This window comes from Meleagris gallopavo, chromosome 1 (assembly GCF_905368555.1).
Source record: "Meleagris gallopavo chromosome 1, MGAL_WU_HG_1.1, whole genome shotgun sequence".
NCBI classification, from domain to species: Eukaryota; Metazoa; Chordata; class Aves; order Galliformes; family Phasianidae; genus Meleagris; species Meleagris gallopavo.
In genome coordinates this window covers 28787396-28808698 of record NC_139404.1, presented here as the reverse complement: position 1 = coordinate 28808698, position 21303 = coordinate 28787396, and the positions used below count along the sequence as shown (strand labels likewise).

Below are 21303 nucleotides of genomic sequence, written 5' to 3'. Positions count from 1 at the left end.
GGGTGGCACAGGTTTATTTATAGCAGGGCTACCTTCTTAACCCAGAAGAGCAATATATTCTAAGAGCTGGTGGTCATTTGAAGTAAAAAGAGTCCCTACTCATGCATTACCTCAGCTGCCAAAATAGATATTAACAAGTTTATCCTCTAAAGTAGTTACATCTCTGAAGAAGTTAGTCATAAACAATTGACAACGACAGTAACAGAATGCCTTTTTGTTCCTTTAAAAGCTCTTTTCTGCAGCAATTTGGGCAAACAATTCTTGAAAAACTGAGCTGATGTTATCTAGTAATACACATCACAGTGCCCTAACTCCAAATAAGTGAATAAGAAATATTTTTCACTGCTCTAGTACGGTAGATCATACAGCACCTGGGAAACTATAAGTCTGTTATATTTAAACATTAATCTGATACTGATTTCTCAGGGACTTTCTATGTTTCACTGCAGTTTATTTAGCAGACTCTTTACTTAAACAACTGCATTCAGATTTCAAAGGAGTCTACAAGGGCCCTTCCAAAAGCAATGCCTCCTATTTCATTATATTGGCCCACACCACCAGAGGCAGATGTTGGTGGTGCGGCAGGAGAGGCTGAACCTTCTCACTCATACTTTGTTACCTGTGTTTGCTTTGTGACAGATGGCAGCAAAGGGGCACTCTGACAAATAGTGTCTGACATGGAAGTGTGGATGGATAAAGCAAAGGTGTGGAACTGAATTCCTCCATGTGGAAAAAATGGCACTCACTGACATTCATTGATGATGCTGAACACTTATGGAAATGAAACAGTGGAAGTGAGCACAGTGAAGCAGTGGGTGGTGCACTTCTACAGTAGGGTCACCTCCGCTGGTGCTGACTTTTATGAGTGTGGCACACAGGCTTTTGTTCCTTGCCAGTGAAAATGTATAGCTAACGGTGGTAACTGTGTTGAAAAACAGTGTTTTGTAGCTGAGAATTTCCTCTACCAAATCATATTATTGTGTACTTTGTATCTGTTGTACTTTCCATGGAAACAAATGGGAGGCATTACTTTTGGAGCAAACTAATTTCCAATTATAAAGACAAATCTTTAATGAGGTAGACTGGGATGCAAGGATCCCAGTTTGTGAACTGTACTCCAAGTTCTTTCACTCACACACCAGACTCTCCAGTGCAAGTCATCCTACACTTTATTACACGTAACCTCTGAGCCTTCAGGTATCAGTGCGGATCTTACTACAGAGATGAAGTCCCCCTTGTTCCATGCACTGTTGTGGATGTTTCTACAGTTTAAAGCAGAACAGTCCCTACTTCTGTCACAGAAATTGCTCTAATTTCAGAGTCTTCCAGGTCCTTCTTTCCTTACAGAAGTAACAACATTCCTCTTGGACTTTCAAGTATTTTAAAACTCCCAATAAATACGCATGGTGTATTCCCAGGAAACAAATAGTGTGTTTCACTATTTGTTCTGCTTGTACACTTAGCAAGAGCCAGACTCACAGGTGTCAGGGCTGGAGCTGTCAATCCTGGGACTATCACTGCAAAGAAAACACCACACCACAACTGCTGGGAATACTGAAAAACAAGATGACACGAAGCCAAATCTTCACCAGAACAAATAAAACCACAGCAGCAGCTTTCCTCAGTACTGAGGCAGATATCCTCTCTCTGGTAATATCTTTCTTGTTTGATCTTAGAATGGTTTTGAGGAAACGTGGGTTGTAAGTTTTCATTTGTCTTGCCTTATCCTAGTCGTGATCATCACCTCTGTATCCAAGCTGATCAGTACGTGCTCATTAAGAAGATGCAGCTTGAGCAAAGTGGCCCTTCTGGCTCCCAGAAGGGAAGGATTTGTACAGCACAGCATTCTGCAGCCAGGAACAGACCAGCCTGATAAGAGCAGGATGAGAGGGTCTGCTAACAAGGCATGTGGCTGGGTAGGCAGGGGCTCAGCTAAGAGGTCCGTACCAACAACTGTGAAACAGATTAAAGGAGGAATGAAGAAAGCAAGGGGCTAGAGAGCTTTGCTCTTAATGCTGCAGATAGTAAGATAACAGTGGGTGGGCCATGACTCCCTTGGTTTTTACGCTGTTCACAGGGAATGCAGTAAAACGCGAGTGCTCAAGGGTCAGGATACTGTTGCCATGCCTTTATCTGGAGGCACAACCAACAGTCCGTGCCTGGAAGACTTTGCATTTCAGCACATGAAAAAGAAATCTGCACAAAAACTGTAAGACTGAAATTTGCTTTATCATATTATTATTATTTACATAAACTCATTCTATAATTTACTGCTGACATTAAATGATATCTCTATTTTTGAAAGCATAATTAGTGTCCCTTTCACTAGTTACAAAAACTTGAAGAGCACATCAAAAGGAAAAAAAAAAAAGCTGGTAAACACTGCAGCAAACTGGACCTTATTTTTAACTGAAACCTCCTGACTCTTCAACTAATAGAAAACAAACAAAACCTAAAACACAGAGTGCCTTTAAAGATGTCACCACTTTTATTCTAATTACACAGAAAATCTGGCAAGCTAAGTTACACACATCTCAGTAATCCCCACATGGACTCTTCTAGTTACATTTCAACAAATCCCAGGTGGATTCCTTTACTTGCTGGAAAATAAAGGAAAAAAAATATCAAAATACATTAATTTCTCAGAAAAAGAATAGCTGTAATTTCAGAATTCCTACTCAGTCTCATAACAGCTTCAGTTACACCAAAAATTCCATACAAGACATAAGGGAGTCCCCAGAAGGCTGTTTTAACCAAATTGAGCTAATATTATTTTAAACTTCAGTACTTTGTTCTGCCATTCTCTTATACTTCTGTAAGTTGTTCCCCAGCCATGGAATGAATTCTGAACCAATTCTGAACTAATGTGGGGAAAACCAGGTCCTTATAAACATGTAGGTTTGGTGAATGTAACACAGGGATGTGTAAAATGCATCCTTAGTCTATCAAACTACTAAGAAAACCAGCACTATCTTCCCCCTTTTCCTGCTCTGTTATGGGGATAACATGAGAGCTCAAAAAGACTGAAGATCTTGCCAAATTTCCAGTGGGTATAGGTAGTCTGAGCTGCTGAAAGGAGAAATGGAGTGAACAGTTGTGGTTGCTCCATCTACTACAGCAACATTTGGTGAGCACTGCTGGCTTCTGGCCTACTGCTCTCTTCCTGAGCTCATGATGTTCAGAAGTCATAATAGAAGCTAGACCACAGATAGCTTCACCCTGCTTTACGCCAATAATAAAAAACACCCTTGCCCTATATCCAGAACACCTCGATTCAGCCCAATCTTACCAGACACATACAGTACCACGAGAAGGCTAAGAGGAACTTCACTGATATCTTCAACAACCTACTGGAACAGCAATACACATCAACAAGACGTGCATGCTGATGGGGATAGGAGAATTCCAGTCATACGCTAGAAAAAAATATTTGCTGGACAAACACTGGAACAGATTCCTCATGAAGTCTGTGCAATTTCCACCCTTGATGAGGTCCTGAGCTACCTGCACAAAGCCAAACCTGCTTTGGGAGGGGACTAGACTCTTTGTCCTCCAACTGTTCCCCCCCGTTTAGATAGACTCTGGTTCTGGGATTCTAGATCACCATATGTCATACAAGAGAAGAGAAATGAAGATAAATAACTTACCAGCCAGCTGTGTGCTTTAAATAAAATAAAAGCGCCCTTACCTGAAAAATATAACAGAAAGCAAAACCTTAATAATTCATCAAAAGCACCAGCATAACAAATCAGAGCAACTCCTGGTACATAAACTACACACACAATTATGCATTCATAACATTGTAAGCATTTCCTGAATATGCTCATTCTCTGAACGTAAGATATAGCAATGCTGGAATGCAATCTATGGTCCTCTGTGTATCTACACCTCCTGCATCTTACACCCATGGCACAGAGAAAGTAAGTTTATCATCTGTAGGTTCTGTGACCTGAACATTTTTATACTCCTTATATACCTTACTACTTCAATTTCACAAGACAAGTGCCAACATTTCTTGTAGACAATTTCACCTTCAGTCCCTGCTGAGGATCTGTCCACTAATGACCATAATGAAACATGCTTTGTGTGAGAGCCTGTTCATTTATTTTCATTCCCATGAGTGCCTTCAGAGACCAGTGTTGCAATCACGGCTACTTACTATTTAATTCCCAGCCAAATTTATGGCCAAATTGAAAAATGGATGCAGGCTGCCTGATGCAGGATGCTTTTGTCTGAAGTGTCCTCGTGGAATCATTATACTTGCATTAATCTTTAATCTGCAATTAAACAATCAGTTTTATGTAAAAGATAGCTGCAAACAGATCTCCTGAATGTGGACGAGACAATATATCTTAATGGGCATACGCATGCCACCAAGGGTCTGGGGGAAGAAAAGTCGGCAATTAGGACAGAATCCATCACTGGGCCCCAGGTCAGCCAGAGGTTACAGGAGAGCAAAATCTCCCAGATATGCTGAGCATCCTTTACCTGCTGCTGCTCTACGGCTTCTCCCGTACCCCTGGGGATCCACGTGGTGAAATGGGGAGAGAAGCCAGGTGGGGGTGGGAAAGGAAGCGCGATGGATTAAGGCATGGTGGTGCTGATAAATCTGTCTTGGCAGAAAATGCAACCTGCTTTGAATCTGTTTCTTTCCAATTAAGAGCCCTGCTTCCAGCTCCGGCAGATGCTTAATTGGAGACTGAGACTGCCAGGCAGGCACTGGCGCCATGATCATTAACAGGTAGTTTGAAGCCATTAAGGTGTTCTTGCTTGTCAATTTCCCTCTCATATACTACTGACATAAACAAATGTATCTTCTTCCTCAAGGCAGCAAGCTCGCTTCATAGGTAGAGAAGCACATGTGGTTGCTGAAAACTTGCCTTTGGGTCCTAGGACTGTGAAGTTACTAAATTAGCACCCAAGGCATTCGATTCAGTGGGGAATAGGAAAAGCCTTCCTATCTCGTGTCAGTGTAATATTAGAGTTGCACCAACTGGCTTCAACAATAGGTAAGCAGAAGGGTGTCTGTTTCAGATTAGATGAAAACTGCATAATTAGATCTTGGTAAAAGATAATACCTCTGATTATGTGAGGTTTTACCAAATGCTCTTGACTGGTCCAAATAATTCTAGAAATCAGTTGAGATCATTTTGAAAGCAAATGTGAGTGCTACCTTAAGAAACTACACCTATGCAGAGCCCTTTCTATGAATAGATACAATACAGTTGGTTTTTAATTACAAACACAAAGAAACAAATCTACCATAATACCTGTGAACTCTGCCTTATTATATTTCTCCCTTGCAAGTCCTAATCTTAATAAACCACACGCTCCTTTAGCAAAACAATGTCAATGGGTTTAGGTCAAGCAGTGAGACTGTTTTCTCTTACAAGGGTATCCCAACCCAAACTTATAACTGTCCCACCTGACAGTGCAAAGAATTCACTAACATGCACCGTTCATGGCTTACAAATGAGCAGATCTAGACAAATATACACTAATTAGGGGTAAGGAAGTAAAAGGCATTTATTGATTGCAAGGTCTGAAGCACTAGAAAACTGATTAAATATATGTTGTTAAGGAGTTAATAAATGATTTAACTCTGCTATGCCATGCTCTATGTACACCCAGGGCTATGGCAGCTAAATGGCAATTCAGTGCTATAGTCTTCCATTAATTCCAGTGGGCTAATAAGACAAGCAATTAGACTGTTGTCTTCCTTTCAAATCACAGCATTAAAATACTCACTTGTGCAACAGAATGAGGGATACACAGCAGGTAGGAACAAAATTACTATAAATGAAATATTTTGCAAAAAGAAGATCCATTTGTTTAAAAAATGTTGCAAGAAAGTCTTATCCAGCTGCTATATGAAAACAGTATTTTACAGCTGCAAAGTGATCAAAGAGATTTCATATCCATGGTCCAGGAGCAGAGAGAAGCGTCTTGCTCAAATGTGTGACCTTTTTAATGGACTCATTCCTAAGGTAACACAAGCCATCACAAGACTGAAATCATTGTAAAATGATTAACTGTGATATTTCCTTTCTGACAAATGGACTGCTGTCCAAAGCTCAATGAGTAGGCTCATCCTGAAACAGAAAACCTAGGGCCATATGCCCTAAGCCAAGTTTCAGACAGGAAAATGACAGTTTTCTTAAAGACTATGTAGATGCTAATATGCTATAAACATTGTTCCCTACCCTATGTGGCAGGTGCTTCTGGTTGAAAAGGGAGAAGGGCAACTAAAGCACCCTGTACCCATACATCCAAGGCAGGGCAGCCATCCCTATCTAAGGAGCTAGCTGCAGCTTGACAGGATTGCAGAGTATCCCATAAGCCATGAGATGGGACTGCCTGGGGCTTCGTCACCCCATGTCTATCACTGGCCCTAGGCCCTAGGCAATTTGATTGGACAAATGCCACAGTCTTCAAGTTCTGCTCTAACAGAAGAATCTGCTGCTCAGGCAAAATAAGCATAATCATATAAACAAAGCCATATATTTATCACTTTCGGATTCCCTTCCTAGCTTCACATGAGGCTACACTGCACTCTTTCTCATTACATTCCTACACTGCTTTGCAGAATGTCAAATGAAGATATAGCTTTTACTAAAAATTGAAAATGTTTCTTCTTTTTCCTTTGCTCCTATAGCATATGCAATTGCAAATGGGGATCAGAGAATGGAAGGATGCTTTGTAAGTTTCCTGTGAAATAAAAATCATCATCTCTGCTCTTCCTTTTCTTCTTCCTCACACATATGCATGAACTCACTACACACACAGAACAAAACCATAGAAAAAACAGGCACAGTCTCACTTCAGGCAATCTGGAAAATCCACCCCACTATATCAAGGATTTATCTTAGAACTTTATTTACTCTATTCTCAAAATCTACTAGTAATGGATGCCTACCAGCAACTCCGAGCAATTGTTCTTTTTGGACTTTAACCCAAACCTATACTGTTTTACTGTTCCACTGCAGCCACAGAATACCCTGAGTTGGAAGAGACCCACAAGGATCATGGAACCCAACTGGCTCCACACACAACCGCACAAAACTCAAATCCTGTTATGTATGAGAGCATTGTCCAAATGCTTCTTGAACTCCAACAGCTCTGTTCCATGCCCACCACCCTGTGTTGCAGACCCTGTCCCTAACCCCCAGCTGCCTCTCCCCTGACACAGCTCCATGCTGTTCCCTGGGCCCCTCCCTGTGAGGAGCTGCAGCTGCCATCAGGCCTCCCCTCAGCTCCTCTGCTCTGGGCTGAACAAACCCAGGGAACTCAGCTGCTCCTCATATTGTCTTCCCCTCCAGGCCCTTCATCATCTTCACAGTCCTAAAGAAAACGTCAGGCTGATGAAAGAGTGGCAGATGTACAGGTTGGTGGGTCTGAACAGAGCAGACTGGACGGACAGCATACAGCATGGAGACAGCTTGCTATTCATAGAACTGAAGACTCCACAGTCCTGAAGAGCGTAATTGATGAGGATGTACTACTGCTGGACAGCAAAAGACAACTAAGTATGTGGACCCTTATCCTGTGTATTAGATTGGACGGATGTAGTGGGTGGCAACTCTGCTCTGATGTTTGAACTAAATGATCTTTAAGGTCCCTTCCAACCCAAGCCACTGTATGATTCTATGAAAGCACTTTTTGTATGATTCTATACTTTTTGTACGATTCTATACTTTTTTGATTTGTATGATTCTATACTTTTTGTATGATTCTATGAAAGTACTTTTTGAATCAATTTTTCTATACAGCAGGTTGTAAAATAGGATCTGTATCTTGAACATGGCCTGAAGGTGCTTTCTACACATACGCACATTTGCACAGGCATCTGGATTTGGACTGTTTGGACAAGGCCTCATCTGGAGTACTAGTGTACTCATCTGGAGTATCTGGAGTTGTTTGGACAAGACCTCATCTGGAATACTGTGTCCAAAAAAGACAGGGATCTCTTAGAAAGAGTCCAGCGGAGGGCCACAAAGATGGTGAAGGGCCTGGAGCATCTCCCCTATGAAGAAAGGCTAACTGAACTGGGTCTGTTTAGCCTTGAGAAAAGAAGACCGAGAGGGAACCTGATCCAGGTCTATAAATATCTAAGGTGTGGAGGGCGGAGTGGTGAGGCCAGACTGTTTTCATCAGTGTGTGCAGACAGGACAAGGGGAAACAGCCAGAAACTGCAGCATAGGAAGTTCCGCACAAATGTGCGCAAGAACTTCTTCACGGTGAGGGTGACGGAGCACTGGAACAGGCTGCCCCGGGAGGTTGTGGAGTCTCCTTCTCTGGAGATATTCAAGACCCGCCTGGACACCTATTTGTGCAACCTGGTGTAGGGAACCTGCTTTGGCAGGTGCGTCGGACTTGATGATCTCTGTGATTCTGTTCAGCCTGGAGAAGACTGAAGGGCGATCTTATAAATGCTTATAAATATTCAATGGTAGGTGGATGGGGCCAGGCTCATTTTGGTGGTGCCCAGCAAGAGAACAAGGGGCGATGGGCACAAACTGGAAGAACAGGGTGCCCAGAGAGGTTGTAGAATCTCTTTCTCTGATTCTCTGAGATGTTCAAAACCTGCCTGGATGCTTTCCTGTGCAACCTACTTTAGGGAACCTTCTTTAGCAGGGAGGTTGGACTACCTGATCTCCAGAGGTCCCTTCCAACACCTATGATTCTGTGAATCAGTGATTAGCATATACTTTTAGAGAACAGATCCTTCAAAATGAATTGCAAGAAACTTCAGTGACAAAAACAAGCTTAGTGGCTTGGTTTGGTGCTAGATGCTTTTAAACAGGTGGGTTGTACACTTCCATCACCAATTTGTGAAGCTGGAAAAGGCTGAGTGAATGCTACTTACTGCCTCACTCATCACAGGCATGGACAAAAAAACATTTCTATAATATATCTCTAAAAACAGACTTCTCCTCTATCAGAGGATAACACACCACTTGAGCTTCATTTCCTTGCCAACCCATAGGTGTGACTTCAGCCCTCTCCCTCTCTCCTGTTTTTTCTCTCACATAAATTATGAAGCTTTACACACTGAGCCATGCTGCATATCCTTAGCAATAATGTGATTTCTCTAAGAGTGTTTCGCTATTCTGAGAATGCCAAATATAAACCAGAGCTTTTGGTGCTTTGCATCTGTCAATCACACAGCATGCTCTTTCGAAAGCCATCAGTAAGAAAGAACTGATGGGTGGTCATCAGAGCAGTGCCTTGTGCTTCCATACTCAGCACAGAGGGCTATATATTTTTAATCAGGAAGCTGCAAGGGTGAGGAGAAAAAGGATTTACCAATCAGGATAAAACGTTTCAAGTGGCACATTTTCACTTTCTGTACACTTCTGAAAGATGACTGGAAGTCAGTATAAGAGATTAAACTCTGTTGGCGGTGTAGGTTATTCATAATATATTAATAAGTGAATATGCCTCAATTTTGGTTTGACATCAGCAATACACTAAACTACAAAAGGACATTCATACAGAGGTGAGAATGAAAGCTGAAGGTAGTGACAAGTGATTAGCCTCAAGTTGTGGAAAACAGTAAGAATGATGTTCTATTTGCAAAAATACTGTAATCCAGGTATCGCTCAACAATCTTCCAAAATGAAAAACTGCTTCTGTGCATTTTGCATTTTAAGCTCCAGGAGAGCCCCAGTAAAGCCAGCAAGTTACAGGAACAGAAAGAAATAAGTGATGTGCTGTTCAGATATAATCTCACAGCTTTGCTATGCTCTTGCAGTTATTACTCACATTTCGGTGACAGCAGGAGGCCCTGTTAGAAGCCACAGCCCCGATGCACTAAACCCATTCTACAGCTGGAATTTCCTCCCAGTCTGTTTACCAGCAAGTTAAGCCTCTTTAGATAAATGAGTTGATCCTTTCTAGCCATTAATGATTTAAATAAATATTCTTTTCTCTTTGAGGGCAAATCTTCTACCTTTGAACGTGCTTTCAGCAATGATGCATGGCTGTATTTATTTAATTGGAAACAAATCTACCCACACTCCAGGCTTTTAAAGGCACAAAGCATACTACATGTCACAGCTCATGTGAATAATGGCAACTGGAAGTCAGGCTCCTTGGACTACAGCCAATAGTCCTCTGACACTGCTATGGATTAGAAAGTCAGCATCTCAGTGGGGAAAATGTTTTGTCAATTAAGAAGCCCCTTTTACTGCTTCTGGAAACAGAAATTCAGGTTTTTACCTGAAACGTTTCCCACTAATGAATAAACCCTTTGCTGAGCCATGTCAAAGGCAAAAGGTTTCTTACTGGATTGGGGTAGTTTCTCTGGTTGCATTGCTGTTACTTCCACCTTGAGCTCTCAGTCTGAACTGGGAGACTCACCAAAATGGAAGTATATGCAAGATGCACTTGCAAAAATCAGATCAAGAGACCAAAGCTCCCTTACAAGAATTACACAGGGGTGTATGTACCACTTTTCTACTTTCTTTCTTCTCAGTATTTCCAGTAGCTATTATTAGTGAAAATATTATTAGTTAGTGGAAATACAGAGAAAACACACAGGTTTGAATCACAGACACACAGAAAGTGCAATGCCTATGAGATCAGGCCACTTAAAGTCCAAGGAAAATTGAATGGTGAAATAAACACTAGAAGGAAAAAGAACATTAAGAAAGGCAAAGGTTACTAAATAAAAGGTGTTCTTTGCTTTCATGTCCAGCTGAGGACAAAGACTGTGCACTGTAAATGGATACAAACTCTGCAACTAACATTCAAATATACTGCACAAGTCCTGTATATCCTGTGCTATTTTGCACTGCAAAAGCAGATGATACAGGTCAGAGATCTGGTCATAGATCACAACTTGAACTGAAGCCGAAGCCTGCAGTTTTCTCTGGGTCATGTATTTTTATATTCTTTCCTTGTGCTAGGCTAAAGATTGAAATATGCTTTACTTAGGTAATCTCTCTTATTAAAAGTAATGGGTTTTTTTGTTGTTGTTGTTGTTTTTTTCCGGGAGAATGAGATATGAAGAACAAAACATAGCACACAATGCATGCATTTATATTCCACTGAAAGTGTTGTGAATGAGAGTGAAAACAAAAAAATTGTATGTAGATGAGAATATCTTTAACTGATGGTAGCATTTTATACTGCACCTTCAAGAATGTCACAAAGAGTAATTTGCAGGTGCATGGATGTAGCATTCACAAGCATTAGCTCTACACTGAGGCTAACAGTGATTCTCATGGCATTTTGAACAATTCAATCTCACACTGTGAACAAGAAGGCCCAATACATAACTGAGATGTTGGCTGTGTCTCGTACTTCTTCACACTCAAAAAATCAAAGCCATCTATGTTAGCCTACTACAACTTCCTTAAACCAAACAACAGTGAGAAATACTCGGTTCCTCTATATTTCCTTTTCTTTTGCAAAATTTGAAACTTCCTAACAACCTCCCCGCCACACTGCCTCCTGTCACCCCTCCATGTCATTGAAAATAATATTTGTAGCTGGCTGCGACAGTCAGCCACCGTGAGCAAAGCTGCTTGGTGCCAATGCTTGCGTTCATCACGCGAGCTTTGTTAGTAGTTCATTGTGCTCCTTATCGTTCTCTGCCATGGCCCTGCGGGCCCGCAGTGCGCAGGGAGCACGGAGCGCAGTGGGAGTGGCTCCCCTTGCACCCTGTCCCCTTCCAGCCCCTACCTCTTTGTCCTCCTCCCCGTGCTCCCTCTCTGCTCGCAGCCCGACACCCTTTCCCACATCTGGAGGAATTATTTGAAATGGAAAGGGCTCTTGAGAGGGCTGCAGTTGCCTCCTCCTTCTCCCTCGTCTCCTCATTTTCCTCTGAAATTGACTGCCCCGGCCAACCTTCTGCAGGGACGTGCTTTTAAGAACAGCTGCTGAAACAAAACAGTCTGAGCCATCACGCGTATCTCAGCAGCCCAGCAGGCCTGCAAAGACAGAAAACGATATTGACAAGTTTGGAAAGGGACGGACGCCGACTCTGATGCAGGCAGGCACTTGGGGCTTTTTTTTCATTAAATCTTTCACTGCTTAACGCAGTCCAACATATCATTCTGTACCTCCAGAGAAAAGCTTTTGGGGGCTGGAGCCAGAGATTAATCCCTCTGTAATTTCCACTGCTTCTGGCGGTACTAACTGCCAGGGGATTTTGGGGAGAGATAATGGCGCTGTTAACTTGTAACCTAGGTGTAAAAATGGTCCTAATAAAACCAGGAGAGCTGAGGCCCCATCAATATCCACAACGCACCCATTTTACTGGATGTAACAGATGCAATCTATTTGATGTAAGGCAGGAGGTTCTTCCTAATACAGCTGTTATTGTTGCGGAGATACTCAAACAACTGTCTTCCAGAACAACTCAGGTCAACCTCTAAGCAAACGTAAAGACGAGAAAACAGACTTAGGAAGAGGACTGGTCTGGATCTTCCTTTGGTGTAAAATGCAATTAAACAGGGTATAAAATCTGTGTATAATTAAACCGGTTAGGAATGATTCTGTCAGATATTTCATAATTAATGTTTATAGAAGAACAGATTTTCTGTTTTGCAAGAATCAGCAGATAATCAGCAGTTGATTGTTAACCTGCAAATATGCTGATCCAAGCGTAATTATTTTTACACATATACCTTGCCTTCCATTAAAATGTAAGCAAGAGACATTTTTTCTATCTGTAAAACTACAGTAGCATATGAGGCCCAATTTCTAAGCAATTCCAATTGTATTTTTTCTGTTTATCTTCTGCAGTTGATATTTTTTATTTATTTTTTTTAAAGAGTAGAATTCCTAATTTCAAATTCTTTGTACCATGTATGACTTTGGGCAAAGATTTTTCTATGCCTTATACTTTCTTGTCCGAAATCAAGATTAATCTTGATATAAGATTAATAGGTGCTTTGATACTACGGTTAGGGTAATCATCCTAAGACCTAGAATAATATTACTATCCACTCTGTGTGATGTAACTACAGATACACTATGAACTAAGTGCAAGCTTACTGTAAACCCTTTTTGGACAAAGAAGAATAAGTAAAGATCTGTAGAAGTCAAAGGCCAAGAGAACAGAACACTAGGAATCCATCAGTGTGACAAAGAAAACAGGAGAAATTTAATACCATGAGACATAGTTTTCATTGGAAACTTCCATACTGCTGGTTTTCTGTTCTTTCCAATTTTCATGTGGTACCTCACCTCCCTGAATCTTCAGTTTTTTTGCCCCAGAGGAGCACATTGATGGCTCACACTGGTACCTATTAAACTTAACTGTGAATTTTCTGTATTTCAAGTGAAGTTTTGTAAATACAACTGAGCTTGTCTGTGGGGTTTGTTTAAACATTTCTAACCATTACTTCCATTTCCAGAAGCCCTGAAATGCTAATAGTCAAAATAAATTTCTCCTTTTACAAGAAATTCCATCCGACTCCACCACTTACTTCCTAAGCCTTATAGTTCATCTCATCCTGTGAAAGAGATCAGATTTAAGAGCTAGCCGTAGAACACATATGGCATGGATAATGATGAATCCTACTACATCAAAAGACAAATTCAGATGCAACACTTCACCTTTTTTATTCTTCATGAAGTCGAATAGTCAATACTAGGGAGTCAGTCACCAGTTTTCAAAAGTTGCTCCTAGACTTTGATAATATCTGCTGTTATTATCAAGTCTATTCTCATTTATGATCTTATTTCGATTAGGAGAGCAGTTCTAATGTGGATGAGATTCCAGGTGTACAACGGTAATAAAAGCAGACAGCCCTTAAAGGCATGCCCATGATAGCTGTGCTATGCATTTTTACTAACAGTCATTAGCAAAGTTTCTTTCCTGTCCCTCCCTCATCTTATTCCAACCATGCAAAATTTATCGCTGAGCAGAAGGCCGTCCAAATCTTAGACAATTTTTTCATGCGTTTCCTTGAGGATTGATGGGCCGTTATCAGAAGAAAATGCCAAATGACTGCTGGCACCTCCAGTCAGCTGCCATGAGCTGAGAATGTTACCTGTTTCACCCCCACAGCTGGCTGCAGTGTGATGACACCAGCAGAACACTGGGGAAAAGCTTGCTCAGTGCTACCTCAATGACACAGCCTTGTTTGTCTCCTTCTAAACAGAGCTGAAAACTGAAGTGTCCACAGAACGCTAAGAACACTGAAAACCGAAACTTCTCGAAATTCAGTTGCAACAAATACCTGACTGTTGGTAGGGCCTTTGAAAATTCTAGACAAAAAACTGAACAACGCTACAGAGGTAGAGGACCATATGGAACTTACTCTGCCCATAGCCAACAGAATAATTTGCATCTGTACAAAAAAGCATGAGTAGAACAAACTACTCATCAATCTATACAATATTCATACTGTCTGTAACATATACAGTGGTTTACCAGCTGGTATATGCTATGCAAAATGTCACTTCTGGTGAAATGCTTGGGAAAATGGAACTGTTGTTTATATCTTCTGTATGCTGAATTACCGAGAAACAGAAAAAAACATAACCTGCATACTTCTTATCTTTCTAAGTGCTTGTCTGTGTATCACTCTACAGAAAGCTTCAAAGTGTACATTCTTTGAGAAATGGGAAGCAAAGACTGAAGCACTGGATATTCTATTAGCAGCGGGAAAAATCTTTCAATTGGCCACAAACTCCACAGCACAGAAGATTAAATTTTAGTAGAAAATTATCAAATCAGCAGAAAATAAAATTGATCGTTCCCATGCACACTGAAAAAGCAATATTTTACTGAGAAGACTGAAGCCCTCAAAAACAACATAAAAGCTTGCCATAATGACAGATAGTTCTATTACAAAGGTACTGAGTGCATAATTAACTACTGCTAATACCTATCTGAATATTTAAAAAGAAGAAAAATTTATTCAAGTGGGATATAAGCTATTCATCAGAGCTGTGAAAAATATATAAATGAAACAGCTACAGCATGCCGTAGTCAGGCTATGTTTATGATCCTCTGACAGGAGATGTATAAATAGGAAAAATTTACCACTCATTCACTAGGGGCTAATGAAGTAGAACTAAGATCACACGTACACCATCACTCAAGAGTAGGACATTTGCAACTTCTCAATTTTATAAGGAACTGCCTGTTCAAGTCACATATTTTGCAACAAAGGTCATTTTTTTTGTTCCAGTCTAAACAGTAAACTGTAATTGGCTCAGAAGTTTCATTTTTCTTATGCTAATGTTAATTTAATGAGTATTCTCTACACATTTATGGAAATAGGTGATGAAGAACTTTGCTTTCTCTGTTCCCTAGTATCAGGCAGTTACATATAGCAAGGCATAAAAAGTGCCTCCAATAGAAGCTTCCTCCTCTGTAAAATGATTTATACTCTAGTATATACAACCACAACTCTATGATTTAAATTCACAAAAATGAAGAAAATCTGACCCTGTGCTTTCCATACTATCCAAACGAGTGCAAACATTTAGTTGCAAATGTGCAAACAGTTAAGTATGCATAATTTAAGAAAATGTTTTATACAGCTAAACATTTGTAATGGATAATCAAAAGTTTACACTCTGTAGACAGGTGCAAATAAGGTCTAAATTCTCAAACAACGGCAAGTTTCCAATCTCTGAATGTTCATTTTGAGTAATGCAAGCTGCATTACTGTGCCAGCCAATAGAGGCATATGGACAATATTCCTGAATATACTCTCAGTTCTGAAAGCTGTAACATTTGCCACTTGCAAGTGTAAACATATTTATGAATTCTTAGCATCATCTTATTCTGCTGACTTTATTCATCTGTAGCGCATAGCATTTTCTAGAAGCTGTGAATGATATGTAACTTAGCTCTCACTGACTGGTTTGAAATATTTCTCATGAATTTACTTTTATACAGATTCTACAAAAAAATGTGGCCCTGTATTTTCAGTCAGTGGATTAGCCCTAATATATTAGTTTCTTTCTAATTTATTTACATAGCCTACAACACACTGAACAAAGATCTGAGTGTGCCGGGTGCTCTGTGAATACTAAAAAGATTAAATAGAAAAACAACAGTACCATATGTTTCCAGCAGTATGCTAGAAAAATACTTTCCTAAAACCAACTCTATCCTTCAAGTAAGCTCAATGTAATGCCAAAATATATAGGAAGCATGCCTTCCTCCTGCTGCAAATACAAATCTCCACTACACTTATAGTATAAAAGTGTCCTTCCTACAATACTGACAAATTTAATTCTGCATATTGAGTTTTAGAAGCACACTTTACAGATAACTAAAATGGCAAAGGGAAAAACATGTTACAGTACCTGAAATGTATGAGCATATAAATAGGGTGGGGAATGACTGTATAATTGGTTGACAGTGACAGGACAAGGGTGAATGGTTTTAAACTAAGACGGGAGATTCGGGTCAGATATTAGGAGGAAGTTTTTCACACAGGGTGGTGAGGCACTGGAACAGGTTGCCCAAGGAGGCTGTGGATGCCCCATCCGTGTAGGCATTCAAGGCCAGGCTGGATGTGGCTCTGGGCAGCCTCATTTGGTGCACATAGCAGGGGGGTTGAAACTAGATGATCATTGTGGTCCTTTTCAACCCAGGCCATTCTATGGTTCTATGAAACCACAAGCAAGGAGAGTATTAGTATTGCCACAGAGAGAAGGACCACCCTGTTCACTGTTTCAGCTACCCTGGTTAACAAATCTGCTGATCTAAGAGAAGGAGGAACAAACAAAATTTAAAAGATAAAAGGAAAGGCTCTAGAACTCTGTCTTACTCTGTCAGGGACTCACTGAAGCTGTGACTATGCATCTTTAACCTCACTCTCTCCATAGGAACCTGCCTGGAAAGCGATGACAGATACAGTTATCATCTACAGACTTGACCAAAGGCCACCTTACTTACACCTCAGATTGCATAAGAAAAACTGTTAAGGGAGCAAAGAGTTGCTACCAGAACTGGGGCAGGTCCTACTCAACAAAGGCTGAAGGTGATCCTGTTTTTCCTTATAGGCTGACCGAGAAAAAACATTCATCTTGGCAAGGAAGTATAATTTCCTCAATGCAATACTTTATGCATTTCGTAAATTGCTAGGTATAAGATGTAACTATCCACTACTTGAGACAGCCTACCAGTATTCCACAGTATTTGAACTGTGAACAGTAATGTTTACTCCACACTGTTGCTCATATTAGCAATGCCAGTCTGAGTTGCATTATTCAAATAACTATTCGTGTGTGTGTTGTGGAGTGAAGGTGAATAACTTAATCAGAGTTCAGTACGTGATAGTACTGAACACAACCATACACCTTCTAGAAAACCTCCCACAAAAGGAAGAGAAAAGAAACCAAAAGAGACAATTTGGCTGATGGCTTGAGAAGACATCCCATAACACTTTATACACCCAAAGTATTTCATTGTTGATGAATTTGCAAATAAATCTTCTAAAACAGTTCAAATCCTTCAACTTTTTAGTTGTTGCTGAGGTACAAGTAGCAACATCTATAGTACTCAATCATTTTGTTTTACTGGTGAACAAAGATTGATATGGTAGTCAGAAAATCAAATTAGAAGAAAGAGACAGGAATAAATATTCTACAGTGTTCCTGTACAATAAAACAAAATCTGATTTTCTCAGCCCTCCTCTTGCACTCAGCTCTTCCTCACTGCAATAAAAAACCTAGGCATTTCTCAGTATATTTCAATTAAAAAAAAAAAAAAGAAAAAAAGAATTTTTTTCTGAAAACCTGTAACCCAAGGCATGGAGTAGCTCCCACCTTAAATCTGCTGAGGCATGGGGAAGTGGGAGGCTGGGACTGAACCCTTCTCAAGTCACATTAGAAATGAACAGTGCTATTAACAGCACATGATGACCTTTCTGCACAGTGCTAAGAGGGTGTTTCCTTTGGCAACAGAGTTTATTCAACAGGTGCTATTATCACACTGCAGCTGCTGATCTTTCATTTCAAGGGCAAGATCAATTCAGTCATCCTCAGTGGTGTCCGTAGTGTATTTGTGGGGGCTGAAGAAGTTCAAGAAGGGAAGGATCATTTTATAGGTCCAAGCTCGTGAGGATCCAGGAGGTGAGTGACAATAGCTACTGCCTAAGGAAAGCAAGATCCAGAGCTGAGAATTCAGCCAAGTTTGACCAGCAACAGCCAGGAAACTCTACGACTCTCAGAGCATTTCTCCAGTGGAGACCTGTCTTCTGTGGCAACTGCAACCCAGCACCACATCTCTTAAAGAAGGAGTCTTTGGCCAGCTTTCAAAGCAATACAACAGTGGTGTAAGCATGTCACCACATACTGCATTGATTTTAATGCTGCAGCATCCAGCTCTCCTCCTTCTCATGCTCAGCGTTCTCATTCGGTACAAAGAGGGAAAATGAGACCTGGACGTGTCACATTAGAAGAAGCTGAAGATCAATGGAAGCCTCTGCTCACCCACTTCCCTGTTCCTTTATCTTGTAGAAAGCAAAGTTTTCTCCATTAGTACTGAGTTTCTTAAGGTTTCCAGGTGCTGAATGCCCAGAATTAAAAAAGCTATACATTTACTTTTGGGAAAGTCAATAAAACTATTCAGAAGATGAACTTGATTCCATATCTAACATGTTGTCATTGGAATAATTCTCTTCAGCCTTTCACTTAGCTCTATTCTTCTGTCTTTGATATTGTTTTCTGTACAAAAATTGTTTCTTCAACAGATGCTACATTCAGTGACCCAAAATAGGAGTGGAGGTTGTGAAAGAAACAAAGACAAAACTCAGAAGACAAATGTCATTTCAATTCAGGAGGGTAAACCAAGCTTTCTGTCCCACTTCTCACCTTTTTCATATCCCATAGAAGGTACAGGCACGGGAAAGAACTGCCATTACGGAGGTGGAAATTACAAAGCATCAGATGTCTGTTGCATACTCCTATAAAAGGAAAGGTGAATTCTTCTACCAGTTCTGTTTGCACATATCATTTTAATGAGGTGAAAAAAAATGTGCAAGTGTGCAAAGAGCATATTTGTGCATGCAGTTCATGTCCTTATTTACCCTAGAGTAAAGTAACTTGGTCAAGTTACTTAACGTTAAGGATGGCAATGTGCTTCAACAGTACAGAGCTGCCCTGCATAAGCAGAAACTGACTGAAGTTTCACTGTATTTTTGCCTATCTTCTACTCATTTCAGGAGTTAATTATCTGTAAGAATGTTCTCTTAAAATAATGAATCCATTCGCAGCTGGAGGTCAAGTAAGCAACTGAATAGAGCAAGGGAGCTCATAGAGAAATAACTAAATTAAGGTTTTTAAAGTCTGATTTGCCTATTTAAATTTTAGCCAAGCTCCTCTTCACAAATTATAGACAATTGTCTTTAAAATATGGATAAATAATAACCCAAGTGAACCCATGTCAACGTGAAAATATTATCCACTTTATAATACAACATCTGCACCCTGAAAAAAATGTTGAACAAAGCAACAAGCCTTGATGTGTATCAGCAATCTCAAATAACTATAGATAATGGCAAGGAAAACAATCTTTTCTTTCCTACAGAGCTCTCTATCTCAGAGCTCTTCACAGATATTACCAAAGACATTTTGGGATCTTCAGCTACATCACCACCTCAGCCAGAACTGCCAGGAAAAAAGCCCCTGTTTCAAGGTAAAGCCCAGATTGCTGCCACATATGAACCTGAAATGTACACAGAAATAAACTCTAATGCACAGGTGCTACTGTGGAAGTGAAGAACTGCATTCAACACTTGCTGAAGTCACTACAAGAATATTAGGGAGTCTAATAAGGCATACTATCTTGCATATCTTAGGCTTACAAGTGAGATCATGGTCACAGCCCAATTTTTTTCTTAAATGACAGCCTTTTTACCATGTACAAGTGAGAAAGAAAGGTTGGCTTCTGTACTGAGAAGGCTGTCACATAAGCTATAAATAATGGACGTACCAGTCACACAGGAAACCTCACTTTTGCTTTCCCTCTGTGTTTTCTCTTGGATTGTTGATAAATATGACATCTATCCTCTCCATTCAGCTGGCTAATGGCCCTCATCTAACTCTGAAACATTGGACTAGCACTTTGGGAAGCCATCTGTATCCATGAAATAAAGATAAAGCCAGTGTTGCAAAGGCTTCTGTATTTCCAATCTCCCATTAATTGCCCCGCAGATCTTAGCACAAGGTGAACAAGCACTTATCTCCTAGCAGAACCTCATGAAATCCTACACAGGTGCTACCCAGAGCATATGGGCTTTGTCTAAGAAAAGTCCTGTGGGTCCTTCTCAGTGGAAAGACTTGGACTCATCAAACATCTTTTCATCCTTACCTGAGAAGGTATTTAGGCACACTAGCCATATCTCCTCAGCATGGTTACCAGAGGCAGCTGATACAAGAGTCTGTATGTCCACACACCATCACAAAACTAAAAGAGGATGTTACTGACATAAATTTACCACTCTCAGTATAGTACCAAAGAACAAAATGAGAGATCTAATATTAATAAGGATTAAGAAAAGTTAATTCATATTGCTTAAAACAGATCTAAGTGTTCAATTCATTCTAGATAGCAGTAGAGTCTCATTTGCTCTTTGAAAGGCATAATCAGTTGAAGGGCACATTTTTCTTCTCTTTGTTCTTTCCCATCAATTTTAATGGGTGCAGAACATCAGTCACATGAAATGTAATGGGACAAGAAGATGGATGAGTACATTTGAAGCTACTAGTCACAGGACAGAAAACATCCTGACAAAGTGACACTGGCAGCATAGGGTTCAACAATAGAGCCTGGACAATATTTAGTAAGTGAAACTACAGTGCTACATGATTTGGTATTCTCACTGGGCAAAATCCTTTCCCTGTCACTATTCATCATGTTCCCAGAGGTCAGACTTTCAAAGACATTCTCTTACTGAACATGACCAAGTGACATTTTTAATTCAAGGAAATACGTAAATCTGGGGACAAAGAGGTCATTTGGAGATTAATGGGAACAACCTCCTGTATTAAGAACTTAAAACTACTTCATCAAGAATGTTTTAAATGGTTTAATAAGATTCACACATCCGATTTAAAATATATTATTCCCAGAGGAGTAAAGAGACTTTATATCTAAGCTGAACTTACCAACAGCAACAGGACTCAATTGCTAATGAACAAGTGGCATAATGCCTATTTTCGTAAGTACTTGAAGAATACATTACCAATAATAATATTTATAATTCTGAGAACACTAAAAAGCTTCTGAATAATTGGCACAGAAAAATAAAATATACAAATGAAAAAACAGCATCCCCATTATCTGAGAAGAGGTTCATGGAAAATTGCAAATAAAATTCC

At 40.2% G+C, this 21303-nt stretch overlaps 1 protein-coding gene and 1 long non-coding RNA gene across 2 annotated transcripts in view; both read right to left on the bottom strand.

Moving 5' to 3' along the window:
* Positions 1-21303, bottom strand: part of PDZRN4 (PDZ domain containing ring finger 4) — a 245593-nt gene that overhangs the window by 74925 nt on the left and 149365 nt on the right. The gene's annotated exons all lie outside the window — the stretch shown is intronic.
* The window catches only part of LOC146545236 (uncharacterized), a 29166-nt gene continuing 10073 nt past the window's right edge, over positions 2211-21303 (bottom strand). Inside the window, exons 3-4 of the long non-coding RNA XR_014882124.1 lie at positions 3648-3688; positions 2211-2600 (exon numbers count right to left, since the gene is read on the bottom strand). This is a non-coding gene — a long non-coding RNA (uncharacterized LOC146545236). The remainder of the gene's footprint in view (positions 2601-3647; positions 3689-21303) is intronic.